At 43.7% G+C, this 17,070-nt stretch overlaps 1 long non-coding RNA gene across 1 annotated transcript; it reads right to left on the bottom strand.

Moving 5' to 3' along the window:
* Window positions 1–1,960: 1,960 nt before the first annotated feature.
* LOC139593670 (uncharacterized) lies at window positions 1,961–15,441 on the bottom strand. Its single transcript, XR_011680367.1, has 3 exons — window positions 15,286–15,441; window positions 9,025–9,234; window positions 1,961–7,640 (listed from the first exon to the last, which is right to left on the bottom strand). It is a non-coding gene; the product is annotated as an uncharacterized lncRNA (long non-coding RNA).
* Window positions 15,442–17,070: the final 1,629 nt, after the last annotated feature.

Below are 17,070 nucleotides of genomic sequence, written 5' to 3'. Positions count from 1 at the left end.
TGTGACTCTTCACCAACACAGATGACTGATCTTCAAGGAATGAGGCCAACAGAAAGTCTGTCCAAGCTCTACATGCACCAGTATGTGATGGCAGACCTCTGGAACGTTGCTTTCAACCTACTCACTGTATTTATGAATTTTTTTGAGCAATTGGGACAAAATAAGTCATGTTCCTTTTTAATCAGAAATTCTTCCTTGTTTGTTACAGCTGTAACTTTCCCCAGGTGATACATTTTTGTATATTTTGCAAATTTTCAAATTCATTCGAGACATCTGGTATTTGACCCACAAACAGCTTCTGTTCTTAATAATGTTAGAGAAAACATGATTGTATTAAAGTATGTCATTACAATAGGGAACAAAGTTCAGTGTAATTGCCCAAGGTTTTAGGGGTTTTTTTTCCCCTTAATTTCATTATCTTGGTTTTAGTTGTGTGTAAAGAAATAAATAAAGAGTATATTAGTTGAATCTTGTAAAATATGTGTGGTTTTTATTCAACTGGCAGCACAGTCAATCTAAGTAAGAATATTTTTCATTAACATAATTTCTTTCTACTGAAGATGAGACAAAGACATGTAATCTCTCTCCCATTTGGGAAGAGGCAACAGGAAAAAGCAGATCAGTACATAGCTGAAAACTTGCCATTGGCTAGTTAATCATTCTTCATTTCACCTCTCTTAAATGAGAAATAAATGTCTTTTTTCAAGCTTCCTAGAAGTTACTGTCTTTGGGCCCCATCATTATCCTGTTTGTTTATCCTTAATTGGTGCCCTTCAAGGTCATCACAACAGATAAAATCTAATCATATAAATAATTGGGGGAAAAATTGTAGATCCATTAGGTAAGGTTAGAAAAATTGTTCAGATGAAGAGGCCACATAACTGTGGCTCGCAGAATCAGTAATACAGCATCTAAAGATTTTCCTCCACTACCCATCACAAAACTAGAATGGAAGTAATTAAAGAGATACATAGATAAAATATAAAGTCACCTGAATGGGAAAAAATCTTGTGTATTTCTTGTCTAGTGTAATTTTTTCTCACAATTTGCTGGTTTATTTTTAATCGTAGTAATAGAAAAGGAGGCCAGTGAAATAAAAGAGACTAGCAAATTATATGTGTGCACATATGTTTGCTGAAAATTTGAAAACAGAATGGCAGGAGTTACGAATTCTGAAAGGAGGTACTTCTGGAGGGATGAAGTGACTTACCTCCATGAATCACAGTCTGAATTCCCATTCCCAAAACAAAAGCAAGTAAGACTCCGTGGCTCCCTCTAGGAGAAGGAAGTCTGGGTCTGTAGTCCAAACCGTGTCCCATGCTTTCTCTGGCAAGTCTCAGTTCCAGCAGCCAGAAGGCCACAGTGTGATCTGAACAGTGAGAAATTAAATTAATGTCCCTGTAAGGTCCCTGTATGTAAGTTCTGAATTCTTACATATCTTCAGATGAAGGAGGTTTTTTGTTTCTTAGGGGAAAAAAAAAAAAATCCCTGACAGGATCTTTGAAAAAGGAGTAGTGGTTAGCAACCTACAGAAAATGGCTAGACAGGAAACTTTGACATGAGAGCCTTCCCTGGGAGGTGTCTGATGCAAAGAATAACCAGAGCTCAGAAAGGTTCTCAGCATTTTCTTTCAGTTGGTGCTAGGGGATTACACACAGCCCATGTCATCTCAGTCTGGGGGCTTAAATGCCCCCAAGGTGTCTGGTCCACTCTCCCTATGAGGAACCCCAGTTTTTGGAGAGTTCTGGCATGTTCACAGGGGCATATAAAACTTCTGTGGTCTTTCCTAGAAGCATCATTTTATTAGAGTAGACATAAGCATTAGGATGAACAGAACAAGTTAGGTTTGTGCCTACCTTTGAAAAAGGAGGTGTTCCAGGGTTTATTTTATATTTTCCTATGTCTACATTTCTGCAAAGTCTGAATCTATGATTTGGACAAGACTTGGTAACAGATGCATTTCCCTTATCTCTTACCTTCCTGCTTTGCCACGGATAGTACTGGAACTGCATCACAAACACCAAGGAAGAGAAAGCTGAGCGAGATGAAATTCCACTTCTGGTCATAGGAGAAAACTGTTTGGGGGGAGGGGGAAAGGTACTAATTAAAATTTATCTAAGAAACGCCTCAGTAAAAGAATCATCAATCTGTTTCAGCTTAAGTCTGAAAGAGGCATATTTGAGGCTGAAAATGATAATTAACACACTCATGGTGCTCACATAAAACGCCAGTGGATGCTTTTTAACTGCTAATTAACCTCTGGCTTCTATAAACATCCTTAAAAAATGCACATCTTCATCACCTTTATTGCAGCTCTCTAGCAATCACATACTTTACTTCTCAAACGATGCTGCAGATCATTCCTGGTCCTTTTTACCTGTTTCTATTTCCAAACTACTGCACAACCTTCCCAGTCTAATGACACTTGCAAAAATCTGCACATGCTGCAGGTGTCCTTCCTATTCCTAAAAATTAATTAACAAAAGTTAATTATTTTTTAATGTATTGTTTCTCCCTCTTGTGTCAATTAGTATCTGAGTTATTGAAGTGGATCATTGCTATTAGTTTGTTTTCACAAAGTTGGAAAATTCAAACTCCGCTATCATCTTAATTACTTACAAATGAAGGATAAAATTCCTTCTTTTCTGTGGCAGAGGTCCAAAAGACATAATGGAGACAGGATGTTGTGGCAAGCCTCCGTTCCCCATGCATTCCTCCAGTCTCAGCAGGATCACTCTGGCACTGGAGGCAAAGCGTGCATGCCGTGCAGAAGCACAACTCTGCAGTTCCAGGACACAGAGCCCACCACGTCTTTTACTTTTTAATAGTAGTGCCAGATTCTCAGCAACACATACTATGTTTAAGCAAAGTGGTAATTGAATAATCTGTGCATAGGAAAAAAAATTAATTCATTCTCCTTTTCCTCTCCCAAAGAAGTAACATTGCAATACTTTTTTTCCTAGCCTGGATTCCTACAGAGATTAAAATGGGGTTGAGATCATTATCTCTTCAGATGTAAAATAAATTTCTATGTGTGCGCATGTGTGCAGACAGATGTGCATGTACATACTTGCATGTTGTGCAAGAGAGAGGGAACAAGAACAAACAGTAGCCAATTTTAACCACATCTGATAGAGCAAAAAAAAAGGCTGAAAAATTCCTGTATGTTTCATAAGAACAAGCTGCTGAGTAAAAGGAGACCCACTGACGTTTGAATTAAGCCCTTATTGAACACCAAGAAAGCTGTGAAGATGAAAGATGTCACGAATCCCTACCCCACAGGAAAAGCTGCAGTCAGAGCTTCCAGCTATGTAGACCTAGGAGAATCCAAACAAGATTTGCCCAAGGGGAACCAAGCCCCATCAGATCTGCAGCTCAGAGGACTACTGGTCAGCACTGGATTTCTAATCCATCGCTATCCAGCTTCGATAATGACATACTCCATTTTTTGCCCTTTGACTTTGGGGGGAAAAAAGATATTTTTTTAATGCAGATTTCTCAAACCTGATGAGCTGAAACCCAGCATGAAAGGAAGGACTAGATTTTGTTCTTGAAGATCCTGTGGGATACCCTTTCAATAATCTACATGTGCAGCACAAAGAGAAAACAGCATCTTCCAGTTCACAGTAAACTGGAGATAAACTTCATGCCCTGGCAGCCTGGAGTTTGATCTTAAGGTAGCAGGAATCAGTGCTGTTAAAAAGCCTCTCATCCCACTTTCTGATCTGTCACATCAGTGATGTCCATGGGTCTAACTATTCTTAGAGTTTGGTGAGGAACACACATCTTGGGCCTCTAAATGTTCCTGGTTTTTCTGCTATACAGGTGTGGTATCCTTGCAGGAGACACAGCTGAAGGAAGTTAAGTTGGAGTTCTTGGCACTGCTCACCCTTCTCAGTGCAGTGCAGGGCCCCCAGCTCTTCTGGTCTGCCAGAGACACTCCTGCCAGTGTCACACGTCTCTGGCACCTCCCTGGATGCTAAAGGAAATGGACAGGGAGAGGAGTCCAAGCCCAGTGCTGCACCATGGATTAATGGACACAATCTTCCAGAAACCACTTACCTGCTGTAGTGCTCGTCTCAGTCACATTTCTTCTGCTTCATAGCTTGGGAGTGTTGGACAAGGTTTGTTTACTTCAGCCCAGGGCTGTGTGTTCATGATCTGCCAGTAACACATCCAGGGACAAACTCTGGCACTCCAACATGCACAATCCCTTCTGGATGATTGCCTGACTTTTTATGTTCCAGTCACAGTAACTCAGCTTTCATCTATCCCTCTCTTCTTGCACTGTATACCTCAGACCCTCCTTTGCTAAGCACACATCTCCAAAATACAATCCAGGAATTTATTATTCTTCATATTGTGTAACGTGGAAACTTGCCTCTCAAGCTCAGCAATCTTGCTTGCAGGTGCTGAAGCAATCAATGCACCTAGGCTGCCTTGGATGCCTGTGGCCATATCTAGCTGTGCTCTGGTTCACTGTCCTTCATATCCCACACAAAGGAAAGATAATGAAAGGATTCAACATCCAAATCCTATTCACCTCTTCTTCCCAAAAAGATTAACTCCAGTAAAACAGATGTGCCCATTCTTGTCACTGGGTGACAAAGGGATGTGTGTAGCATTGTTATTCTTGCTGCTATATGTTTGTGATCTTATCCTGAGATTTTTTTATGAACTTCTTTTTTTAATCTTTTGTTGCTAAGAGAATAATAATGATTTAGCAAGGCATAAGGAATCTCCAAGGCTTGGAGCAATAAAGTCTTCTAAACTCTTAACTACTATAAACTCTTAGAGTTTACTCTTAGTCATCTAAACTACCTACATTTTGCTATTTTTTTAATATAAATACCCATTCCATTCAGTATGCTATACCTACTAGTCCCTGTTTTTCCTAATCCAAAATAAACTAGGTGAGTATCCTTCTTTTTGTGCTTTGTCATTCATTACTTAAGGATATAGGGAAGAGGTTAAAACAGCATGTTTGTTAAATAAGTAAATATTTAACAAGTTGACTCCAATTTAACAGTCTAAGGGAACAGTATTATAAAACCTTAGAAAGCTGGCAGTACTCACTGATTTTTTTATGTGACTCTCAAGTTAGTCGTTGGAGCCATTTTATTTCCTGGATGAATTATACAATTTCTGTAGGAGGACAATTCAGCATAAACATCTACAATAAAACAAGTCAATTTAATCTGCAAGTTAGTTTTAGTCCAGAGGGAGAGAGCTACCTTTTTCTTGTTTACTGCTCCTTAAAGAGTCAAGGCCTCAGAGCAGTAGGACCCTGCAGAAACTCAAAGATAACTCACACTTGATTTCTGTGGTTCTGGGACCCAGACCCTCACAGTTCTGTTGTAATTCACATTTGGAAATCAGCAAGCATTTCTTTATTCCCATGATTTTCAGGCAATGGAGGAGGCAGGCTGGGAAGCAGGTTTCTAAAGGCCACAGGAAAACAAAAGAAAACCAAAAATCCACAACAATTTTAGGGGTTTACAAATTATCTATGAAACTTTGTAATCTGCCCCCAGGCTTTCCATGAAGAAAAGAAATTTATTGATCAAAATCAGAATAAAGGACCTCAGCTTTTGACTTCTGTAAACTGTGAGTTAGATATCACTTTTGTCAAATAGAAATCAATAGGAATTAAAGTACGTTAAGGGTTTCCCATGGGGACAGAGAGGCAGACACTCATCAAAATTCAGTGGAAACCAACATAGCAGTAAGCTGATGGTCCTTTCTCCCATTTCCTCACTGGTCTGTTCACATTTGCTATGTGGTCATCAGTTTGAGGGCTGCAAGCAGAGGCTTCACAGAGAGCAGAAGTGGCTTTATCTTAAGTGACAAAGCCTCACCCTGCCCAGTATCTTGTGTTTAATTCCAGCCTGTACCAGACCATTTAGGATGTATTAACCAAGTCCAAGAACACCCAACTAGTGAACGTGCAAAGTATTTTCATTGCTGCAGCTAATCTACAAAGACCAATATTTTTGTGTTTACACTGTGAGAAACAAAATATCCTTATCTCTCAATAAAAAACATTTGCTCTTTGTTGGATACCAACACTGTTCAACTCCAAAACTGTTTGAAATCCTGGCTTGCTTCTTATCTAACTCAGCAGTGCCCATAATAGAAAGAAATCAGAGAACTCCCTCTGATACTACTTTACCTCCCTGCTTGAGGACTCCAACCAGTGAGCATGTTCCCCTCATAAAATCTTTTTAGATTGTGGAAGACATTATCTCCATTTCAGAGACACCAGTGAGATGTGCAAGAGCATCAAGAGCCTTGTCAGAAGTTATATGTGAAGTCTCACAGCAGAACCAAAAAATAAATTTCCATTTTTTAATCCCAGTCCATCCTCCATGTCACCATCTTTCTATCTTGAAGAATGGATCAACAGTTTTTCTTTTCCTCTCTTCTGACTAAGTATCTAACTAGTGTTCCATTCTGTTCTTTGGAAAACATTTTTCCTTCCTCTTGTAGATGTTCCACATACCTTTACAATTTGCAAAGTGGTACTACACAGCACTGGTTGATGTTCCTGGAAGCAGCAGACCAGCTGCAGACACAGCTCCCAAGCTCAATCAGCCCAGGTTCTGCCTCCAGCATGCACCTGTAGCTATGCAGAAGGAGAACAACTTGAGGCATTAATGGTGACAGAGGCTCTGAATTTAGCAGCATCTCAGTCCTCTCCAGTGCCTCAAAGCCTGAGCCTGAAATCCTACAAAGCCCCCACAAGTCCTTCTGTTGCCTGGTCCATGCTCTCTGCTTTGGACCATTTTGCACAGGCTTGTGTGTAAGAAGTGTCTCTTTACAGCCCCATGGCATTACAGCCAACCTGAGATTTTCAGCATGGATGTTAATAGAGGCCATTCCCAACATTTTGTCCATTAATTCTACTGCCAATATACTGGCTGAAGACAAATTAGATCTGGTTTTCCACCTTTTCATTCAAGGTTGTGCTGTAGGTAATAAAACCCCAAAACTAATTTTTCCAAGCCTACCACCAGTGCAATATTAGAAGCTGTTTCCTTGTGGGACAGTGCTCCTCTCTCAATCATCTCTGGTTTTCAAGCCTTGCCACCTGCCCATCTAAGTTGTTAATTCTCTCTGACATTTTTCTTTCAGAGTAGAAAGAGCCCATTGAAGAATATCACGCAGAGTCTCAAGCAGTTCCAGAATTGATTCCTCAAGGCTCAGGCTGTTGAGAGGGCAGCACGACACAGAGGCAGGCCCCAGCAGAATTTGTGGGATCCTTTGAGCCAGCAGCATGCTGCTTGAAAAGCCTTTCTCCTTCAGACACATTCATGCCTCAAATCACTCACTACCAAATATAGAATGTATTCTTTAAAAGATACTACTTTCCTCACATGAGGTATCTAAAACTGTTGGAAAAAGCACAGCTGAAAAATACAATGATATCCCTGGCCATATATGAGATGTGATTAAATCAAAATGCCCCTGCAGGCTGACCTGGTGGCCATGCAGACCCTCCCTTCACTCACCCTGGTTGGCATCTGAAATTGAGCCAGGCTCCCAGGGGTGCCCAGGCATTCCCACTCCGTGGGCTGTGGGAGGGACCATGCCCGCTCCAGCTGCCTGCCTGTATCTAGGAAGGGGCATTCAGCAGGGTCCTGGTTAAATAACACAAAGATATTAAAGGTAACCAAAACAAAGATGTAACACTCTCTTGTCCAGAGGCTGTTCCACAGTTGCTGCTCCTGCTGCCATCTTATCTGGCCATTACAAAAATGGTTTGTCTCAATGTTTGGTCCCTGTCAAATAGAAAATTGCCAGCTCCTCTCCCAGCAGGGCTCCAGTCCCAGGCACCCAGCGCTCCCTTGGCCCCTGGCTGTTTTGCCCTACTGCTCTCTGGCTGCTCCTGCAATGCCAGCCCTGCAGAGCCATGGGTAAGGCAGCAGAACCTGCCTTAGGTGCACACACACTCATGGAGAGGCCCAGGAAGAGCCGAGAGGAACACGTGTGGTTTTACATTTGAAGTGTAATCATGATATTAAAAAAAACAACAGTTTGCATGGCTTACCTAACATATCCTTTAATGCCTAGAAAAAGATAAAGGATGAGTGGGAGAAGGATAAAGCCCCTCCTGCTACTTTTTAACCTCTTTCATGCTGAATATGCTTCCTTTTTCCATTCTGGGAGGCAGACTCTCATTTTAGGGACAGTTTTTGCTCTAAAAAACATTCTGGATTCCTTCACACAAAGAAAATGTTTCTGATTCAGTGCTTATGCTGGGTAGTTGTTTTAGTCCCAAAAACTGTGCCCAGGAAGACCAGGGTAGTGATTACCCCCCTGTTCTTTCCACTGGTGAGGCCACATCTCAAAATCTGTGTTCAGTCCCCTCACTACAAGAAAGACCCTGAGGTGCTGGAGTGTGTCCAGAAAAACACAATGAAGATGCTGAAGGGTCTAGAGACTAAGTCCTGTGAGGAGCAGCTGAGGCAGCTGGGGGTGTTTAGCATGGGAAAAAGGAGGCTCAAGGGGGACCTCATGACTCCCCATCACCTGAGAGTGTAGCCAGTTGGAACTCAGCTCTTCTCCCAAGTAACAAGCAATAGAACAGGAGGAAACAGCCTCAAGTTGTACCAGGGGAGGTTTAAATTGGATATTAGGAAAAATCTCTTCACTGAAAGGGTTATCAAGCATTGAAATAGGCTGCTCAGAGAGATGTGATGCTTAGGGACATGGTTTAGTGGTGTACTTGGCAGTGCTGGGTCAATGGCTGGACTTGATCTTAAAGAACTTTTTCAACCTAAATAATTCTATGATACTAAAGAAGGTGGAATAACTCTCCCCCACTTTGTTTCTTTTTCATTGTTATCCAGCCTCTGATCTTTTTCCTCTGTGGCTGATCTTATCTCTGTGTTTTTCTCACATATCTTCTGAGACTACTCACTCCATCCATCACCTGTGCAGCTGACACTTTTGCTTCCATGCTGGAGTCCCAAAGGAGCTCTGTTATGTAGCACAAACCAACCCAAAGCTGCAGTCACCTACCTTGTGGCCCAGCACTGCTTAGGCTCCTCTCTCTTCAGGTGTGTCCTTGATGGGTGTTTTGGGCTGATCCAGGCCTTGCTGTGGGGGCCCAAACCCCTCAAAGCTGGTGGTCCAAGCTGAGCTCATTGCTCCTTCCCAACCATGCTGCCCTGAATGCCATTGAGGCACAGCATCCACCAGGAAACAAGGAACTTGAGGGAATTCCCTCTGCTGCTACAACACAAAGTGTGAAAATCAAGATCACAAATACCACTCTAATAAGGTATTCTGGATTTTGATACACATTTTCTTAAACACTCGGAGATTCCAGCTCATCTCCAACATCTTTCAGACTTTCAGTCAATATTTGTCATTGTGCTTCTTTACCTTGTGCATAAAGACTAACACTGTATAAGACAGTATTCAGGCCAAAACTGAAGGCTACACAAGCAAATGTCCCCTTCCTTTGTTGTGGAGTGTTTAACCATGGTATGAATTAAGCCATAAGAAAATGACAGCCATTTCCTGGAATTAGCACTCTTAGAAATAGATTAGGATAGTCACAATAAGAAGATGCAATTTATATACTAGAAAAGCCCATGCTTTGGGTTGTGTGCATCTGATGCAAAATAGCACTGAAATGCTGCAGCACTGGGTGGTCAGGCTGCTTGGTTGAATGAAGGGAAAAAACACAAAGGGGAGGAGGGAAAGCAAAATTCTCAGGTCAGAGCACAAAAATTCTGCCCACTCTGTTGCTCCACCTGAGCACCTGAACTTGATCACATTTGAACTGCTGGGACATGAGTACAAATACATCCCTTAAATGCTGGCCAGCTGATCATTTCTCTTGCAACATTTTGCACGTTAATTTTGCTATCCTTTTATTTTAAGGCTGATAAAAACAGTCCAAACACTGAGGAAACCAGAAGACCCAGCATTCTTCCACACTGACTTTGCATTCCTAGAAGGCAAATCTAGTTAAGGCAAGTCTTACCCCCCTGCAGGAACTGAAAGAAAACCCCACATACCCCTAGTTTATATCTTTGATCCACCAGCTTTACACATGGAGCCCAGCATGTCTCCCACAGAATTTTGCTGAGGGCTATTTTCCCCTTGTGCCAGTGAGACGTTGGGAGGTACAGTGTGCAACTGTTCCAGCTGCAGGACAACAGCTGGGGGCCAGGAAAATCAGAGGCAGAAAGGGCATCAAAACTATTTTCTGACTCATCACTAAAAAGCAATAGGAAAAAATCTTTAAAATCCTCTCAAGATGTTTTAATATTACACAATAAAAATTATACAGATGTGATACAAGTCTCTCCTAAATAAACAGGAACTTTACAAGCAGCTATTAGAATAAGACACAGTTTGTAGTAACACTATTAAAACCTCAAAAACATGTATGGTCTGGGTCTTCCCCTCTAACCCAGGGCATGCCAAAATGTAAAAAATAATTCTAGTGACAAGAAGACATACAGACAAAAATGGTCTTGCAACACTTTCTAAGCTGTAGAAATAGAAATGCAGAATAGCTGTAGAATAGTACAAATGCATTGGAATCCTGATTGCTCACAGACATCCCTTGAGCAACAAACATCAGGTTTAACTATCAGGTCTTATCATAGAAGAGACACTCCACAGCTCTTGCTGGCCATATGGCAGTGGGCATCTCCCACCTCCCTCTCAAAGAACTTAAAAGAAGCAAAGGAAACAGCATACCACACTTCATTAATGAACTGTTGCTAGCTGCTCTGAGTGGGAAGTTTTGGATCATGAATCTTCCCATCACAGTGGAGCAAAGAAAAGTAGCTGCTCCAAGCTGGACAGGATTTAATGCTGAACACAGTGCTGATAGATGGGCAGAAGGTATAATCAATCTATTTCATTGTTAGAATCAGCCCAAGTGTGGGATTCTGGGGGTAGCCTACACAGGTCTTTCCTTTGCAATGCAAGGCAAGGATCCAAGCATCTCCTAAGTGAACTGTGCCTTTTGGTGCTGATTGCTTAGCTGCTCTACTGGATTAACCACAAGGGACTGCAAAAGAAATCATCCATTCTGCTGGAGTCTGGTCAAGCAGGTAGCAGCAGGACCAGCAGAGTCACATCCCAGTGGTGTGGCAGGGACAGGCACCTCAGCAGGGCTGTGCCATGGCCAGTGTCTCAGTGACCAACAGTGATCATCCTGTCCTGTCTTGTGGTTTCTTATATCCCACCACAAAGCTCTTGCTTCACTTTCCTGACCCCAAATCTTTTTTGTGTTCCCTTCGTCCCTAGCCATTCTTGATATTCATAGAAGTTTTAATTATCTTCCTTCAGCTTTATTTTCTTTTCTTATTTTTCTCAGTATTTCCACCCAAAGTTACATGTTTTCTCCTGTCCTTTCCACTTGCACACTTGGAACAAACAGCCACTCTGTGTACTCTATACTTCTCCCTGCACAACCAAGGAGAAGAGAGGCATCGAGTAGAAATGAGAAACAGGGAATGAGGCTGACTTCACTGCAGCTGCAGTGCTGCCTCTGAGCAAGGCTAGTCCTCCTACATGAGCCTAGAGCCACCTACCTGCTTCATACCAACAGCAGTGACTTCAGCAACCCAAGTGCCTCATGGCTTTGCTTCCTCCTGCCTGACATTCAGATAGTGGAAGGCACGTGGGAAAGAACTCACCCTCTAAAATAACACCTTCAGCAGATCTTTCCTGAGCCCTCTGAGGTGCCAAGTGACTGCAGTGATTGCAGCAGTTCAGTGCAGAGCCCATGGCTCCCTGGCGTAGCTCGCCATTGTTCCCAGCTCCTTTCCTGAACTCCAGTGAATCCTGGTGACTCCAGCATTGCACCCAGCCCAAGGGCAGCTCCAGCTGCCACTCTCCTGCTGTGACACTGGGCCCTGCCAAGAAAGCTCCTGCCTAAGGTCCCAGTTCCTCCAGCATGCTGGTGTGGAGGAAGTGGATTGCTGCCTTTGGCTAGTGGCCTCCAAGTGCCCCTCAGAAACCCCAGGGAGATGAATGGGCCTTGTGAACTCTTGCATACTCCTTCCTTGACGTGATTGGAGGGTCACAGACTTCAGAGAAAAGTAGACCAGTTCCTCCTGTCTACCCCTCAGTCAAAGTAGTCTTAGAAATTCTTTTAAGTAACAGCAAGCTATTTTTAAGTGGCTGATGTCTTTCAAATACTGAGTGGTATCACATATTCAGAGAGTCACAGCAAGATTTTTGTCTTGAAAAAGCTTAATTTCCTGAAGCACATATCAAAATCCTACCCTATGAATCCCTTCAGTGCAACAGAACTCTCCTAGTTAAAATTCTACACGAGTATATTTCTTTCCTCCCTGCTCCCTGAGGTACCATTCTCTCTATGTATGCTACAATAACAACTGTGGCTTTACTAAAATTGAACAAAATAACCAGATCTTTGTAGAGGATAATTAACAGCCAGCAGTGAATCTTTGTGCTGATTCAATGGGATATGAATGAGTGATGAAAATTCTCCTTTGCTGGAGAGTAAATGGGATATTGTTAGGTTTACATATGCTTTGCCTCCTGTATGATAGCATGTTTATGGTGTTCATCGTTTAAAGTCAGAAATACGTACACAGATATTTTGTGATTCTGTTCAGGCAGTTCTGCCTCAACATGTTTGCCTCTCTTTCTATCATTAACAAAATCCCCACTCCATCTGCATCTAATCCAAATTCCTCGTGTCCATTCTGAGCAGGATGAGTAGACCTGAGCCTCTCCAGCTGTTCCTAGAGATATGAAGGTTCATTTCTGGAATTGAATTTCTGCAGTCTTACGTAAACTATCTAGGTTAGTTGTGCCCTCACACAGGATAGTTCACAGAGCATTTGGAGGTAAATCCAGTGCCCTCACACAGGATAGTTCACAGAGCATTTGGAGGTAAATCCAGTGACATTACACAGGTCTGAAATACTTGGAGCCCCCAGATTTTTGTGTGCTTTTCATTCCATGATAGAAGATTCTCATGTTGTTCTTTCCTATTGGATAACTAAGTATGTGGGAAAAGTAGCAACTCTCATTTGAAATACTGCATGAATATCAATTGAATGTACTCATACATTATATATTTAATACAGGGATACCTCTCAACTCTAGAAAACAATTGTAGAATAATTGAAATGAGAACATGGGCTTTCTAAGGTAAAATACTAGAGAATATTCTTAAAAAGGTGAGAGGAAGAAAATATGTCCATATATGTTTAAAAAAAATTGGTAAATAAAAATTTATAATAAGTAGTAAAACAAAGCAGCTCTCACCTGGCTGCACATTGCAAGTGAACTCCTGCATCACCAGAACATATGGAGATGCAACTGCTTGAGTGCAATGGCCAGACAGGGATGTGCAGTTTTGTCACTGCTGTTACCTGGGTGTGCATTGCTAAGCACACAAAAAACTTGGGAATGCTGCCAGAAGAGGAGCCTTTGCATCTAACCTTAGGCCTGTGAAGTGGCTGGAAAAGCAATACCACGATCTCTGGCACATCAACAAGCATGCCAGGCACGTGGGCTGGTGTCCTGGAGTCCCAGCAGGCAAAGAGCCTCAGCAGGGAAATGCCATTGTGGGTCAGGGTTTGCCCAGACTGAGAGATGGTCACACTTCACAGCAGACTCCTTGCAACAGGCCTCACACCATTTCTGTGACTGCTGCTCAGTAGGTGGGGCTTTTCTTCTCCCGTGCAGCCTCAAAATCCCCCCTTCAGACTAGACAGTTATTCACACTGAAGGTGTGTTTCCAAAGTGGAGATTTAAAAAGAGGATGGGGAGTAAATAAAAACATTGCAGCCATCAGCTGCGGACAGCAACCCTCTGACACGACCTCCAAAGGTGCCCTCAGAGCCTCTGACCTCCTCTGCCCTTGTATCATGTTTTAAAAGAGTCTTGAGTTATATTTTACTTTGAAAACTAACAGGGATGAGAGGTTTTATAGGGAGGTGTATTTGCTTGTTCCTTTTGACATGTAGGGCCTGTCTCTCCCAGAAGGGATTCTGGCTAACAGGGCAACTAATGAAACAATAATACTGTCTGAGACAGGGGAGCCAAAATCTGGAGAGGCAACTTTTTTTTTTTTTTTTTTAATCTGACTGTTTAACATTCCTTCTTCCTGACATCTATTAGAGTTTGGTCACCAACTGACAATTTGGAGAAAAAAATATTTTTTTGTAAAACATTTAAGAGCTCCATTCCTTCTAGCAGAATGTCCACACTAGCACACAGCCGGCAGCCCACAGAATGGTGTTTCAGGGAAAACTAGCATTTAGCACTGTAAGCATTTAAGGGGTTAAACAGAGCAGAAAAAGGGGATTCATCTTTTAAGTATCTGTCCACTGCCTTTTTAACCATCATACAAAAGAAAACAATAAAAATAAAATAAGAATTGGTCTGTAAATCACCTGTGGACAGGAGACATGATGAGTAAAGATATTTAGTTCATTTGGAGGGATTTCTTCCACACATCGTAAAATACGTGCTCTGTAGTCCTTAGCAAATGTATCCTGCACCGTGGTATAAATGAATGCGAACAGTTTGAACTGCTGGCCAGAAGGGCAAACTCGACAAGTGCTGCACTTGAAGTTATTCATTGCACAAACAGTCGAAAACGAGTCTGATTCTACACAGGTGCAAAAAAGTCGCTCTTTGTAGAGGAGAGTTTTTTGACATTAAATTAGTTTCAATAGATGGTGATGGAGATGCACATAATGAATTTGTAGCTATGGGGAGGGAGAGCGTTGCTTCTGACCCAGATAAAATGCGAAGAGCTCTGCTGATGTCCGCGCAGGAGGAGCCCTGGCCGCCCGCCCCCGCGGCTCCCTGCCTGGGCTGACAGCGCTCCAGCACCTTTCCCAGCTCCAGCAGCCTCGTCACAGCACAAACACAAACACGGATTACTACACTGAACACGTCAGGCTAAGTCAATAGTTTAATAACCACTATTAAGGCTTTTCCAAATCCATTTAACAACTGTAAATTATTCCAAAATAAAATAGCCTCAGCCAATCAGCTGTATAGTCACTGACCCACAACTATGTGCTTATTTCTCAATTAAGCAAATGTCCACATGCTGGTTGGCTTCAGCTGCTTTTGTGGTTTTGTATGTTGCAAGTTTCAGTATATAAATCCCGGTTCCCTGCCTGAGAGCCTCAGCTGTTTCCGACACCAGGTACCGCAGCTTCACCCTCGCTGAGCGAGGCTGGATAAGCTCCCGGTGCAGCCGCGCCCGCTCGCATCCCCCCCAAAGCCGTGTGCCCAGCCCGAAGCCCCCGCGCGTACCTGTGCCGGGAGAAGTGCCGCCCTCGGGCTGGAGCCATGCTGAGCCCGCCGGGCCGAGCCGGGGCAGCTGCCCTCCCCTCCGGGAGCAGCGTCTCGGCTGCAGTCAGGCTCCAGAGCTGGCAGTGTCCCGGCGCTCGGCGGGCACTGGGAGCCAGCCCGGCCGCGCCGGGGATGGGGCGGGAGCAGCGCGGAGCGAGCCCGCGGCTCCGCTCCGGCGCTCGGAGCCAGAGGGGCTCAGGTAGCCAATCAGCCCGCCGGGGGAGCGGGGAGAGCCCGGCAGGCACAGCAGGAATAATTGGAGGGAGCTCCTAATTAATTTGATAATAACCCTATCCTGTGTTAACACACTCCACATGCAAAAATGGCTAAAAAGTGCCAATTAGCAGTGAAAGTGAAAGAAAGCACGTAAGGGGGAGCAACGGAACCTCGCAGCCAAGACCTGACAGCACACAGGTGTGCCAGGCCCTCAGGGGCACCGTCCCTCCTCCAGGACAGGGGTGACATGCCTTTGTGACCTTCTGTCTGCTACAGCATGCGTCTCCCATGGAAAGAGTTAGGTTCCTTCCCCATACTTGCATCCAACAACCTGCTGTAGATGGGCTCATGATACATTTTAGGTGAGCTGTAAATTCTTTTCCTGGCTGGTTTCAAAAGACTTAAAATCCTCATCCTCCTCAAACAGAGGGGAGTCTGTGGGATCTGAGTGGCTGCAAGCCCTGGGGAGAGGTAGAGCCAGTGTACAGGGCTCTGTACTCAGCCTCTTGGAAAGCAGGGCTGTAGCTGCATGGCCAAAAGGGGCATCAACAGGCACCCTAACCCTTCCACAGCCATCAGCTTTCTCATTTCTCCTGCCACCCGTCCAGTCTGTCTGTCGGGAGGTTTGGGGTGCAGAGGGCAGAGCAGCCCCAGGAGCTCCCTGCCAGCAGGGAGCTGGCAGGATGGAGCCAGCAGAGCCGGCCTGGGCATGGCACCTGCAGCCCTCTGGAGAGCCAGGACATGCACGGACCTCAAAACTGCCCCTGCAGCACTCATCCCAGGCTGCTGCTAGCCCACAAATCAGATTTAGGATTTAATTTCTAAATACGCATGTTGGCCTGCCACCAGCATCTAAGATAGCTTTTTTTTTTCCTCTCCTATTACTCTGTGTCAAGCTGTTTTGTATTTTTACTCCTGAATTTTCTCAAAACTATATGTCCTGTATTACAGCCTACTCCAAGGCCAAAACTGGCAATTTCAATATATTTTCCAGAAAATAGACAACTCAGATGTCATTACATGTTGTTAAAGTTTTACCAGGTATCTTGTACTCACCACTTACAAGGCTTCCATAAAGCATGCAGCTATAATGAGCGCCAGCTTTCTTTCCAGGCAAATATGAAAGAGGGTTTTTTTAATTAATATTTGTGAACCACAGTCCATGCTCTGTGGATGCTGTTGTGATTGCTGGAACACACAGATGGCTGGTGTTTTACTTATCTCCTAATCCTGCAAAGCACAGGACAGGTACAGACATTTGTGTAGACCCATCTCTGGGCAGGTCACAGAGCTGACAAGGAGAGGAAAGCAGGGAAGAGAGAGGGAGTTGCTGCAGGCTCCTGTTGGGACTAGAGAAGGGGACTGGAGTCCAGCAGCCCATCTTACAGCAGCTCCCATTCACAGAGCATGAGGTGACTCCCAGCCACTCGATACCCAGCACGTGCTCTCAGGCACGGTTGGGATGAAGCAGCTGCCTCCAGCACAGCAGTGTCCCACATCTCAGGTTCACCAGCCTTTGGGAAGGTCAGC

Source organism: Agelaius tricolor, unplaced genomic scaffold, assembly GCF_023055355.1.
Source record: "Agelaius tricolor isolate 1412-34295 unplaced genomic scaffold, bAgeTri1.0.p SCAF_10, whole genome shotgun sequence".
In the NCBI taxonomy this organism is placed as follows: Eukaryota; Metazoa; Chordata; class Aves; order Passeriformes; family Icteridae; genus Agelaius; species Agelaius tricolor.
Note: the sequence above shows the minus strand (reverse complement) of the source record. Positions and strands in the feature narration are given on the sequence as shown.